We start from the raw sequence: 13,030 nt of genomic DNA on the forward strand, positions 1-13,030 counted from the left end.
TTCAGGGGTGGAGGAGGCCCTTGGAGGCCTAGCACAGGCCAACACCCGCCTGCCCTTCTAAGGCTGCCCCCCAGAACTCCAAGATACCCTGTGCTCCACTTCCCGCCCTTTGGCGTCCACTCCCACTGGGTCTCTCCAGCCTTAGGCCTGATTCTCATTCTACCAGGCCAAACAACCTCCCCCTCATTTACTTTTTGAAGGGCTCTGAGCCTTCCAGAATGCTGGAATGAATTGTTTTTCTGTGTAGCTGCATGGTGCAGTTCCAGAAGCAGCCACCATTTTGTCCTACCCACAGATGATGGAGCCATTCAGGTTTCCACTGCATGGCCAGGGGACAAAATACTTCATTTTGCTGCCTTAGCAAGGTCTGCATGGTATTGCAAAAGCTTTTTCAGCATTGTACGGACTGTGTTAAGTCAGCATAATGAAGCAGTTTGTCTGGTAGTTGCTGTTTTGTCTCCGCTCACAAGTGAGGGGGAGAAAATGGCAGCCATGTTCGCACCATCACCACAGAGCCAGGGGAAAAACTGGAATCTTTCTTTTCTCCCTGTTGCACACAAAATTAGCAGTATCTAAAGTCCAACCACAACTGCACATGTATTAGCTTCACATTAGTTGAATTTTTGGTTGCATTACACACAAAATGCTATCAATTTACAATTTACACTAAATTGAATATTGCATTATTTGAACTTTCATTAACACTTTCATAAAGTACTGTTTAATAGCGACTTTTTTATTTAAGAAATTATTCCTTTTTAATTCTCTGATAAATTAAATCTGGATTATATTAATGGGTCAAATAATGGGACTATCTTGTGAAACTGGGCAATCCATGTTCATTTTACAAACTGGGAAGTGGCTTCCATTAGTCACCACATATGAAACAAATTCGCCTGTCAAATCATGGAATCAGAAGACTGGCTTTTTGTGTGATTAATGTTACCTTCTATATCTACCTGAATTAATGATACCTTTATACAGTTACACTGCTACAAGTCTTCAGGCTTTTCTCCATACTACTGACATATAGGAACATTAAGATTCTGAAGCTAAAGGTATTTATGCTAAGCTATTACATCGGAGATATTAGGAGGAGGACAAACATATTTAAAGCTGGATGTTAAAAAATTGAAGAGAACATCTGGCTTAGAGCCTATTGGCAAGGATGAAAAGGGCGCCAGGATTCATTTTCCAGTTTTCCACGACCCCACTGCATTCTAAGTAAGAGATTGCTTCCTTCCACTCATCTTACCATTAATTAAAAACAATTACAGCACAAAAGCAATGTGCATGCCTAAACAGGATACATCATCTATGAAGCTGTGATGCAGTAATAAATCCATAATGTCTTAAGACCCTGAACGGACAAAATATCTTAAAGGATGACATACCTCAATCCAATAATGCATTGCATTACGATGGGTGGAAATACAAATACTCAATAATGTTACAAGTAAGGGGATGAGAGTGAAATACTGAAGGAAACATGCCACATTAAGTTTTCCTGAAGTTCTGCCAACTCTAAGAAGTCTATTATACCATTACCCTCCAGCTCAAAACAATCACTAGTATTGCAAGGGTAATTAGTCATAAATGAAACAAGAAATAATTAAGACAAACTAATGGATTCAAGTCATTTATTCCAAAGCAGGTTTTATTCCAATACTTCATAAGAGGCCCAAAAGTTTGCAATTTTTTGTCAAGAACACAACATACAGATAGATATACTTACTAGCATAGGTAAAGTGGGATGTTATGTTAGCAGCCCTCTGAATACTACTCCTGAGTTTCCTCACCTTTTGGTTTAGAAAAAGCAGCTGTGGATAACCTCATTGAATGTGGAACTCCATCATTGGAGAAAGAATAAACAAGCTCTCTGAGTCATTTTTTCCCTACTGAAAATGAATTTCTCAAAATAATATATTACTTAGGTATCAAAATGGTTTAAACTGATATTCTTGGGGCTTCATCACTTCCTTCCTCTCCCTGTTCAGTCTTCTTTCTCTTCTGAATTTGGCCTGAGCATTCAGGTATTTACCTGATGAGATTCACTTTCTTTCCAAGACAGGGAAGGCATACTTGTAGGCTCTTAGCAATGAGCAGACATTGTTAAGGCATTTAATTCATGCTTTGCCAGCATCAAGTTGTTTCCTAAATAAGTCTTGTCTTTATTCCTCTGTCAAACTAATACCAACCTCAAAACTATTTTCTTATTTTAAAAAATTATAATACTCCTGATTTCTGTGTTTCTCTCTCTTTCCCTGTATACTACTACCTGGCATGCAAAACAAATAAAAAATACTACTACTGCACTCTCATTGGGATTCTATTCCAGACTGTTGAAAATGACTTTCCCAGAGAATCCTCTTCTGTTTTGTCCCTCCGATTCAGGACCAGAAGTTTCCATCTGTACAGGTAGCCCTCGTTCAGCAATCATTCATTCAGCCACCATTTGAAGTTACAAAAGTACTGAATGCAGGGAATTAATGACCATTTCTTGTAGTTGTCTATGGAGATTCTCAGTCATCCAGGTCATGGTTGTCCCAAAGGTGCTTTTTCAAGAGGCACCTGGATTTTCTTCAGCTGAAGAAGCTTCTTGGATGAGAAATGAAAAGTCTTCAAAGAAAAACCAGAAAGTCCGGTTGCCTCTTGAAAAATCACCTTTGGGATTTTTTGTAGTTATAGCCATTGCAGTATTCTTATGGCAACATTTATTGAAAAGTCAATAAATCCACTGTCACAAAAAGTTATCATCGCCATTGTTGGTACTACACCAAAAGATGCAGTGCCACACACACCACTGTTGCTTCTAGTCTTCCTCAACACTGTTTTGGTATCAGGTTTATCTGGAAAAACAGTACTTAATCCAGATTTCACCTTAATTAATTCACTGGTAAAGGTGGGAATTTTGCTTATTCAGTTTTGAAGATTCTGTAGCTTAATTCCAAGTTTCTTGATATTAAGTCTAAAGAAAATCCATGTGCGAGATGACTTTCTGGACATGCTTTGCCCGCAGGGTTGAAGTTAACCTTGGAAACTTGGTGTTCCCCTTTATTAAAGAGGTTACCTAATTTTATGATCTAGACCTAGACTATGCCAACTGTCCCATGGGGAACTCCACTGACAGTCGAACAGGTTACCGATATCTTATTTCAACACTAGCAACAAGTAAATATTACTAACTTATGTAATGATGTATTCAGATGTTACAGAAAATGGATCAAGTCCTCCATTCCTGCTCCTCCAACCGTGTTTTATTCTCTTGGATTTCTACTAGAAAGTTTAGTGGAACTCAATATTTTTTCAAGGTTTTCATCCCCCGATGTAAGATATATGATGTCCAGCAGGCAGCTGAATTTTCCATGGATGTTTTTTTTTGTCCATTTTTTAAAAAGAATTTATTAAAGGTCTTGCAAAGTACATAAAACCTAACACAAATTAATAAGGAATAAAAAAGGAAGGAAGGAAGGAAGGAAGGAAGGAAGGAAGGAAGGAAGGAAGGAAGGAAGGAAGGAGAAAAAATAAAAAAAAAGAACCAAAAGACAGAGGGGGGAAAAAAGCTTCCAATTTCTTCTGCAGCAAGTAGAAGTACAATATTAGGTCTTACTCTGTGTTTAGAAATTTTCCATGGCTCATATTGAAGTGGCTTTGTTTTTTGGATTTTTGACACATGAAGGTGTCTAGTGGGCCATTCAAATCACAGGCAACAATGATCCCATAGTGGACAACTGTGGCAATAATATTTGGAAATGTGTCTGGCTGTCTTGATGTTAGCAATGACACTTTTAGGAGCCTAGACCTAAGTCACATTAAGTTTGCATCACGGTTATTGTATCATACAATACAATTTATGATTGTATAAAAACCACATGCTATCCATAGCAGTCAGTGGTGGGTTGCTACTGGTTCTCCCCGGTTCTTGCGAACCGATAATGGAAATTTTGAGTAGTTCGGAAAACCGGTAAATACCACCTCTGCCTGGCCCTGCCTCCAATCTATTCGCTGCCTCCCAAGTCCCAGCTGATCGGCTAGAAGGAAAAAAATCATGGCTCACTTGACAAAGAAGAGAGAAAAAAAAAACCAAGAACTTTAGCTTTATATTGAGAAGCCGAGAAGCCTCTCAACTGATCGGCTAGAACCGATCTGCTCCTTGTAAACCGCTCGGTGGTGGTAGATTGGCAATTGAGGCAAAGCTGCCTGAAAGTGGTTTCCGATGCTCTCGGTGGTGGCAGAATGGCAAAAAACTGTTTAAACTCTTCCCAGTCACTTCAAAGGACCACCCTACAGCTGATCAGCAGTAAAAGGCAGTGTGGTGGTACAGTGTGCTCCAAAAACAAATGGGTAGACCGGTATGGCTCTGCAAGCAGTTAAAAGCCTAGTAGACCAGTACCTCTGCTAAATCTTAAAGAATTGTTTGTCACATGACCATCAAATCACGCTCACAAAATAAGCCACGCCCACAGAACTGGTAGTAAAAATTTTTAGAACCCACCGCTGATAGCAGTTACTTCAATCCAGTGGTGAAATTCAGCTGGTTCTATCCGGATCACGTGATCTGATAGCGCTGGTGGCGGGAGGCTCCACCCACCCACCTGAATATCATCACATCTCGTTTTTGACCTTCTGCACATGTGTGAAGGAGGTGCGTGTGGTAAGGTAAGTGAATACCACCCCTGCTTTCAATCAGTCACTGATGTCCTAGACATATTACAGCTTGATTACTGCAATATGATGCACATGGTGGTATCTTTGAAAACTACTTGGATGGTTCAGAATGCAGCACTTCAGGCAGTGATGGGCATATGTCAGTGTGACATCTGTTCTTTGAAAACTAAATTGATTGCTAGTATGCTTTGAGGTACTGGTTAGCATTTATATAGCCCAATATGGCATGGGTCAAAGCTATATAAGGGACCATGATATCTTCCCAGTCACTATAAGCCAACAAGGTTGATGTGCCCCAAATTCCTTTGATTAAGCAGTGCTATTTGTTGGGATGCTGAAAGTATGCCTTCTCTTTTGTGGCACCTGCCCTCTGGAGTGAGATCACCTTGAAAATCTATATGCCTCCCACCTAGAAAGCTTGAAGAGCTGGTTGTTCTCCCAGGTCTTGGATTAAGATGCAGGGAGTGTTTTGTTTGTTTTTGTGTTTTTGTACAAGATCTGATTCCACTTTTTGTTTTGTTTAATATTTTCACTATTTAGTATATTATGAGGTGTATATTGTTTATTGTAGATTGTGTTATTGTGTTTGTGTGTGTAATTAAAGAGAAAGATAGGATCGTAATATCAATGCAGATAAATATATGCATAAATAAATACATAAACAATGCATACATTCATAACAAATTTAAATATATTGGGTAAGATAGTTATTGATCAGGAAAATCTGCATCAACTTTTAAAACTCTGTTTAAAAGGTAGTTTAGTTTCCCTTCTTTACTGTTCTTCTTTACTGTTCCTTGTTCATGGGATTTTTCATAATCAATTTAACAGCTTTGAGTGAGCATATGCAAGAAAGGAGCTGTTCCCTAGTTATATACCATATTCTTTTATTCTTAAAATATTGCTATAGAAAGATTTGGAAACACTTGAAATTAAGTTGCAAAGAGTACTGAATATTTTTATTAACCAATCTCAGTTCTAACAAACAATGTTTCTACAGAAGTCAGTAAAAATGGGAGCATCAATAAAACTGGCTGCTCTTATTCTCAGTGTCTACTTTTAAATGTTTCACATGTACAGTTTTTCCTTTCCAGGATTTTATCTTGAATATTTCCAACAGCCCTTCATATAATCTGGGTATCTGCTTTATACGAAGGACAGCACAACATAATGAAATTTTATGTTTTATTTATCAAATTTAGAAACTGCCCAATAGCTTCCTTCTACATTTGTTTTTGTGTTTGTTTTATAATGAAGAATTTTATTTAAGTATGATTGGTGTTGTTCTAGCACCATGCATCACTATAGGGGTGATACAAAGAAATAATCATCAAGGATCCAGATATGTGAACTATCTGTATGTATTTGGTTGTACATAGGTTCTGGATATAAATATTTTGTCTTAATGGAAGAAAGTATTTAATCTAGAATAATTTTATTATTCTGGCTTCAGCAGAGAGTATCACCTATTTCTGAGCCAAATCAGAGAAATTAAACAAGATCATATTTGGTTAGTACAATACAAGGAGTGAGGCCTTCTGAAAACAACATTTTAGCAATCTTGGTGAAAGCAGCATTGAAGGCAAACTGAATTTGTGTGCATTTCCCAATTGAAAAGATCACAGTAGCATGCTATTGAATTGGAAAGGTTGAGGAGCTGTGTGGGAAGATGTTTTAAAGTGATGCATGAAACACTAAACAGGAGCTGGGAGGAAGAAGATACAGCAAGCATTTCCTCTGGTTGGAAAACAGATGCCGATCAGCACAACTTATTTGTTGTAAACTTATTTTATTCCTAAAGAGAGAGAGAAAAATTGCAAACAGGTTTTCTAAAAAAATGAAGAACCTGAACTTTTCAAAAATGCAGTATTGAACAATACTTTCGTAAATACAATATTCATCAATTAATTTATTTTGTGTAGCAAAATGCATTATCTATTTGCTCTAGATGTCTCTAGTTCAATAAATTAAGTTGTACAAGATGTTTACTTTTTAAAACTTTATGGAACTAATTATTACTACCTTTCCCATTCCACCAACAAAATTTTTAATCTGCTTTACATTCTTCATTTTCCTTCAGGCTGCTAAACATTATTTTCATGAATGGTCAGGATTCTAGTAAAGCACATCTTCCTAATGGGCGTTAAGCAACAAAAACTAATCCAGATGTTTCCAATAATACCATAGGACAGATGTGAGAGGCAGACTATTGAAGAACAACATGAACAGGTTTCTTCTTTTGAGACTTGAATATTGGACAACACTTAAGATTAGTTTTGTACGGATAAAAAGGTGGACACAGAATAACAGAGTTGGAAGGGACCAGGAAGGTCTTCTAATCCAACCTCCTGCTCAGGCAGGAAGCCCTATACCTTTTCAGACAAATGGTTGTCCAATCTATTCTTTAAAAACTTCCAGTATTGGAGCACCCACAACTTCTAGAAGTAAGTCATTCCACTAATTGTTCTAACAATTACAACTAATTGTTTTAATTCCTCCTTGGTTCTATGTTGGATATCTCCTTGATTAGTTTCCATCCTGCCTTCTTGTCCTACCTTCAAGTGCTTCAGAGAATAGATTGCCCCCCTCTTCTTTGTGGAAGCCCCTTAGATATTGGAATACTGTTACATAAAATATCAGATATCGTATTTTTCAGACTATAAGACACTCCAGACTATAAGACGCACCTAGCTTTTGGGGAGGAAAATAAGAAAAAAAAAATCTGCCTCTGCCTCCCAGCATCCATCCAGTATCATCTGGCCCATTTGCTGCCATGCCCCGTTTGTCACAACCCGTTCTAGAACAACTGATCGGTGTCGCACCAACCCCCCTCCATCCTCACTGCAATATTGACTGTTTAAGACACACAGATATTTCCACCCACTTTTTTTGGGGGGGGGGGGAGGGGTGTCTTATATTCTGAAAAATATGGTATATAATTTGCAGTTTTACTGGTTTGCTGCTGACTACAGATTCAGTTAACAGTAACATTTAAGTCTCTGTAATGGACAGAATTTGTCATTTATCAAATAACTATAACAGTGGTTTGCCACATGCTGATGCTGTAAAAAAATAAATAAATAAAAAGATTACAGGTAGCCCTTGACTGATCCACAATTGAGCCCAAAATTTCTGTTGCTGAGAAATTTGTAAAGTGAGTTGTCCTATTTTATGACCTTTCTTGCCACAGTTGTTAAGTGAATCATTGCAGTTGTTAAATTAGTAACAGTTGTAAGTGAATCTGACTTCATTTGACTTTGCTTGTCACAAGGTCGCAAAAGGAAATCACATGATCCTGAAACACTGCAATGGTCATAAATATGAATCAGTCGCCAAGTATCTAAATTTTGATCATATGACCATAGGGGTGCTGCAATGGTCATAAGTGTGAAAGTCACTTTCACTGGTCATAAGTCACTTTTTTTCAGTGTTGTTGTAACTTCAAACAATCACTAAACGAATTGTTTTAAGTCGAGGACTACCTGCCATGCCCAACTCTGAGGGTTTGCGATTGCACATCCAATTAAAATTGCCCAGATTATTTTCTTTCCAAATCAAAATTCTGTGCCTTAGAGACCCATTATTCCCAATTAAAAGGAAGCAGTATCCATCAAAGATTATGAAAATATACTTTCTGCATATGAACATGTTCATTAGTGGCAGACTTTAGGTTCCTCATATATTTCAAAACTGTTTTCTAACCAAAGAGAAATAATAAGAATGGATGCGAATAAATAGAAGTAATGAGACATATAAACAGAATTAATCACTGAAGAATTTTTGGTTCAGTCAGTCTTTATTTATTTATTTATTTATTTATTTATTTATTTATTTATTTATTTATTTATTTATTTATTTAATTCAATTTGTATACTGCCCTTCTCCTAGTGGACTCAGGGAGGTGCACAGCCAGAACTAAAACACATGCCAATACAAAATTTAAAATTATTAAAAGAATTACATAACTGGCCCAATTTAAAACAATCCAATTAAAATCCAATGACAATTTAAAAACTAAAAAAACTACAAGACTAAAAAAGGGGGAGGATGTTCACGCCAGCCTTGCTTGATGGAAAAGAAAGACCTGGTTATGTCCTGCCTGCTCCTGAGAGAATCTTGAAAGTATTTGGGTAAGGTTAATAAAATGTGAGTATCCGAAAGCAGCAAGTCAACAAGGAGTTTTATGACTCTACCATAAAACTTCAGGTGGTAGAGAAAAATAAAAATACTTGGGATTTTCCTTTTCCTTTGAGGGTTTATGAGCCCAAGTATAAATCTATATTCTGATACTCTGTAAATCATTTGACTATAGGGGATGCTGAGGAGATAAATACAATACCCATGTGGTGCATACAGTAGAAATTTGTCATGGCATGAATGTATTTTGATAATACGAACAACTCTCTCTTGTGAAGTTTTTAGAAGAGATTCACCCAAAACTCCCAAATTTCATTTAGGCAATGATAACACTCAATACTGCAAATACTTAAAATGTCCCAATGACTACGGTATAGGAAAGGCATGAAAGAAGAACTGTAAATTACCTGCCTAGTTCCAAAAACAACCCACAAAAACAGCACAAATTGCTACAATAAATGAAATGAGCACTGGAGTGTTTACATTCTGATGCATAAAGTATTAAAAGCTAAGCATATTTTAAAAATTATAAAAAGCATGTAGAATCAGAATGTAAGACTAATTGAACTGAGAGGTTTCCTCATGCACAAATAAAAAAAGGCAGAAAATGTTCTCTATACACTTCCGTAGATACAAATGGAAATAATTCTGATTACAATGAAATACTTCTGATGCCAAGAAGGAAACCATCATATTATAGAATTTCCAGATCATATATACAAAAATCCTTTTTCTTTAATAGGTATGTAAAGACAAAAATGTTGGCGCATGCAGCTTTTTTCATCAGAATACTTTTTTACTGGACAGTTAAAAGGCCCAGAAGTACTGAAATAAGCCAAACCTGTCATGTCCAATCATATTCCATAACTGGAGATAGCCCTAATAAATAAATCCCAAATCGTTGGCTCTACCCCCTTTCGCTCTAGGCGTGCCAACAAACCTCAACTGATTCATCCAGCATGGCATATAACATTTGTATGGACAAATTCCAAATTCCATCTTAGCTTTCTTCTTTGTTTCTGGAATCAAATCTGTCCTGCTATGCAGAAAACCAAACTCTCTTTTAGTTAGGCATCAAACATATTAATGTTTTAATTCCTTATTTCAAAGAATTTATGCACAGGGTAAATGTATACAAGTCCCTTGTTCATAGGCCACCTGCAGACACAAAACATCTGGGCCTCATTTTGTTTTTTTAAAAATAATACTTCTTTCTGTATCTTCCAGTACATTAGATTCACTTGAAGAGACCCCCATGGCAAGATTGAATATACTATATTATACAAAAAAAAAAACAACCCAAAGAGTTTCTTTTGCCCTCTCTACTTCATAAAACTGGTTTTCTTTAAATATTCATGTAGATTTAGCATTGCTGAATTTAACTAACTTTAACTCTGTTGGTCTTCTAAGATATTGATGGAAACTATCATATAGGCAGACTTTATAATGCTCTGAATTATGATGAATAGCTTACTACAGGCTGGGCTTCTGGGGATTTGGCAGGGTTTGGGCGATCCTCTAGCCAAGGATCGCCAGGGTTCGGTGAACCCCCAAATGCCACCCCTGGCTGGCCACACCTACCACATCCCTCCCAGGAGTCTCCACATGCCCCATTCACCATTCCAGGTAAGTGCAAGGGCCGCCTGGAGGGTCTGGGAGGGCGAAAAATGGGCCTCCCGGAAGTTCCATAAATCCAGAAACAGGCCTGTTTCCGGCCTCCGGAGGGCCTCTGGACCCCAGGGGAAGCAATTTTCGCCCCCCCCCGGAGGCTCGAGGAAAGCCTCTGGAGCCTGGGGAGGCCAAAAAATGCCCCTCCTGCCGCGATGCAGGTGGTGACTAGGCCATGCCCACCATGGCCACGCCCATCCAGCAATAGGGCAGTGAACCCGTTGCTAAAGGATCTGAAGCCCGCCTCTGGCTTACTATGTTATTTGGCTTCTCTAATAAATCATGATAATGCAGGTTACACCTTTAGATGACCTACAAACCCATTAACTGAATCATCAGGAAGAAATAAAGTATATCTTGTTTGGCTCCCAGCCTAAAGTAATGCGCAACCAAGACATTGGTATGATTCCACCATTTGAAATGGATTTTAGGTAAAATCCTAAAATCCATTTCAAATGGTGGAATCATACCAATGTCTTCTTTCTTGGATTAATCTCATTTGTAACTTCTGAAAAATATTCACATATATGAAAATACACAAAAATCAAAACTCATTTTCACAAAAAATAAGAGATTTTCAGAAAAATTCTTTCCAGCTTTGTACTGCCACACACCCTGAAAAAAAAATCAGTCCATACTCTGAGAAAAATGAAGATCCAAACTACCTCTGAGGCATCTTGGCTAGGTTGCTTCCAACTCCTCAAAAAGATTCCACTCGCCTAAGTTAAGAAGTTCTTAAATAGCTGAGCTCTTCTTATCAACAGGATATGTTTAATATGTAATTTAAGCATAACCATCTGTACTTGAAAGCGCCTTTCTTTTCCACAGTGGAAAACAGAAGCAATTTTTTCCTTCTGTTCTAACGATCTTTTAAATAAAGAAAATATTAATGCATTTCCTCAGGAATTTTTTTTATTTTGGAATTAAATTAAATAGACTTCTTCCAGGTCATCCTCAAGTTTTTAACACACTTGCATTTCAAATTTACTGCCATTTCTTCCGTTGATTAGGAGCTCCAGGAAGGTAGTGTGCAGTTGTTTTCTTCTCCTCTTGTGAATATTATTGGTCTGAAGCAGTGGTGAAATCCAAATTTTTTTACTGCCGGTTCTGTGGGTGTGGCTTGGTGGGTGTGGTGTGGCTTGGTAGGCGTGGCAGGGGAAGGATACTGCAAAATCTCCATTCCCACCCCACTCTGGGGCCAGCCAGAGGTGGCATTTGCCAGATCTCTGAATGACTCAAAATTTCCGCTACCAGCTCTCCAGAACCTGTCAGAACCTGCTGGATTTCACCCCTGCTCTGAAGATATTGTTCATTGTTTCATGTAAGTTCTCTAGTTGCTCCCTTTTTATTATAAGGGTATCGTCTACATACCAGATCCATACTTTGGATGCATGTGTGGGAGTGCTGCAGTTAGTAGATGCTACATTGCGGTCTCTGCTTTGAGTTCTCAGAATGTTGATCCCATGGATATCTCTCTGATTTACTGGTTCTTAAATTTTGATTTAAGATGTCTTAAGATGACAGAGCAAGATGACTTGCTCTGTCATCTGCTTTGACTCTGATTCTGCATTCTTCCAGTCTGTGGTATGATTGTCTGCCTTACCTGAACCTCTGTGCCAAGTTCTGTTGTTTTAAATGCTGCTTCTAAAAAGGATTAGAATCATCTATATTCTAGATGAGATCTATAGTGGGTGGTTGGACATTTGATTACCTATTTGCAGCCTATACCCAGATAGCAGGGATTAACATTAGACAAACAATTAAACAGAAAAGCAGAAAACCCTAACCAAGGAACTATCAGGAGAAAACCACACCTTCACAAATACTGGCAAGGGCAAGCTTCTGTATATAAAGAGGGAGCAAAACTCACATTCACTTGCCCTGATAATGTTATCTAGTTGAGTAATGAAACATCTGCAAGCAACCAATCTCAGAGAATACAAGGACTCCACAATCTTCCTATTGCTTATCAAAGTATTGTAAAAAATTCAGTGTTAACAGGTATTGGGTACATGGTGCATCCAGCAGAATGAATTCTAAAAGGGCCGATATGACACTCAACTCTGGAAGTTAGTTTCTAAATTATTTTGCCAGTATTAACATTATGTTTAATACAACTTTTTCAGACTAGATGGGTTACAATCACCAAACAGATATTACTCAATATATATATATATATATTATCAGAAGCACCAGGGCTGTGCAAATGTCAAAAATAGCTTGGCAGAAGTGCTTGAGAATAGCAGCATTTCTGTGCTATTCATTAAATAAGGCTGTCTTTTTTCAAGCTTCTGAAAAAAAGTTGTTGAAATATAAGAATCACGTTATGAATCAACTCCTTAAAGCCGTCGCATCTTGTTTAATGTTTACATGGAAAAAGACATACAGGTAATCCTCGTTTAGCCAGCACAACTGGGATTGGAAACTTGGTTAAGTGAAGTGGTCATTAAGTGAAACTGTGACTGTGGTTATGATCTTACTTCAACTTTTCTTTGCTTTACGAATCTGTAAAGATCATAAATACAAGGACTGATCACAAATTACTTTTTCATTACTG

The 13,030-nt window shown here is 37.7% G+C and overlaps 1 protein-coding gene across 8 annotated transcripts in view; it reads right to left on the reverse strand.

Moving 5' to 3' along the window:
- Window positions 1-13,030, reverse strand: part of MYLK (myosin light chain kinase) — a 196,261-nt gene that overhangs the window by 141,672 nt on the left and 41,559 nt on the right. The gene's annotated exons all lie outside the window — the stretch shown is intronic.

The sequence above is a fragment of the Pantherophis guttatus genome, chromosome 1 (assembly GCF_059756535.1).
Source record: "Pantherophis guttatus breed Tessera chromosome 1, ASM5975653v1, whole genome shotgun sequence".
Taxonomy (NCBI): Eukaryota; Metazoa; Chordata; class Lepidosauria; order Squamata; family Colubridae; genus Pantherophis; species Pantherophis guttatus.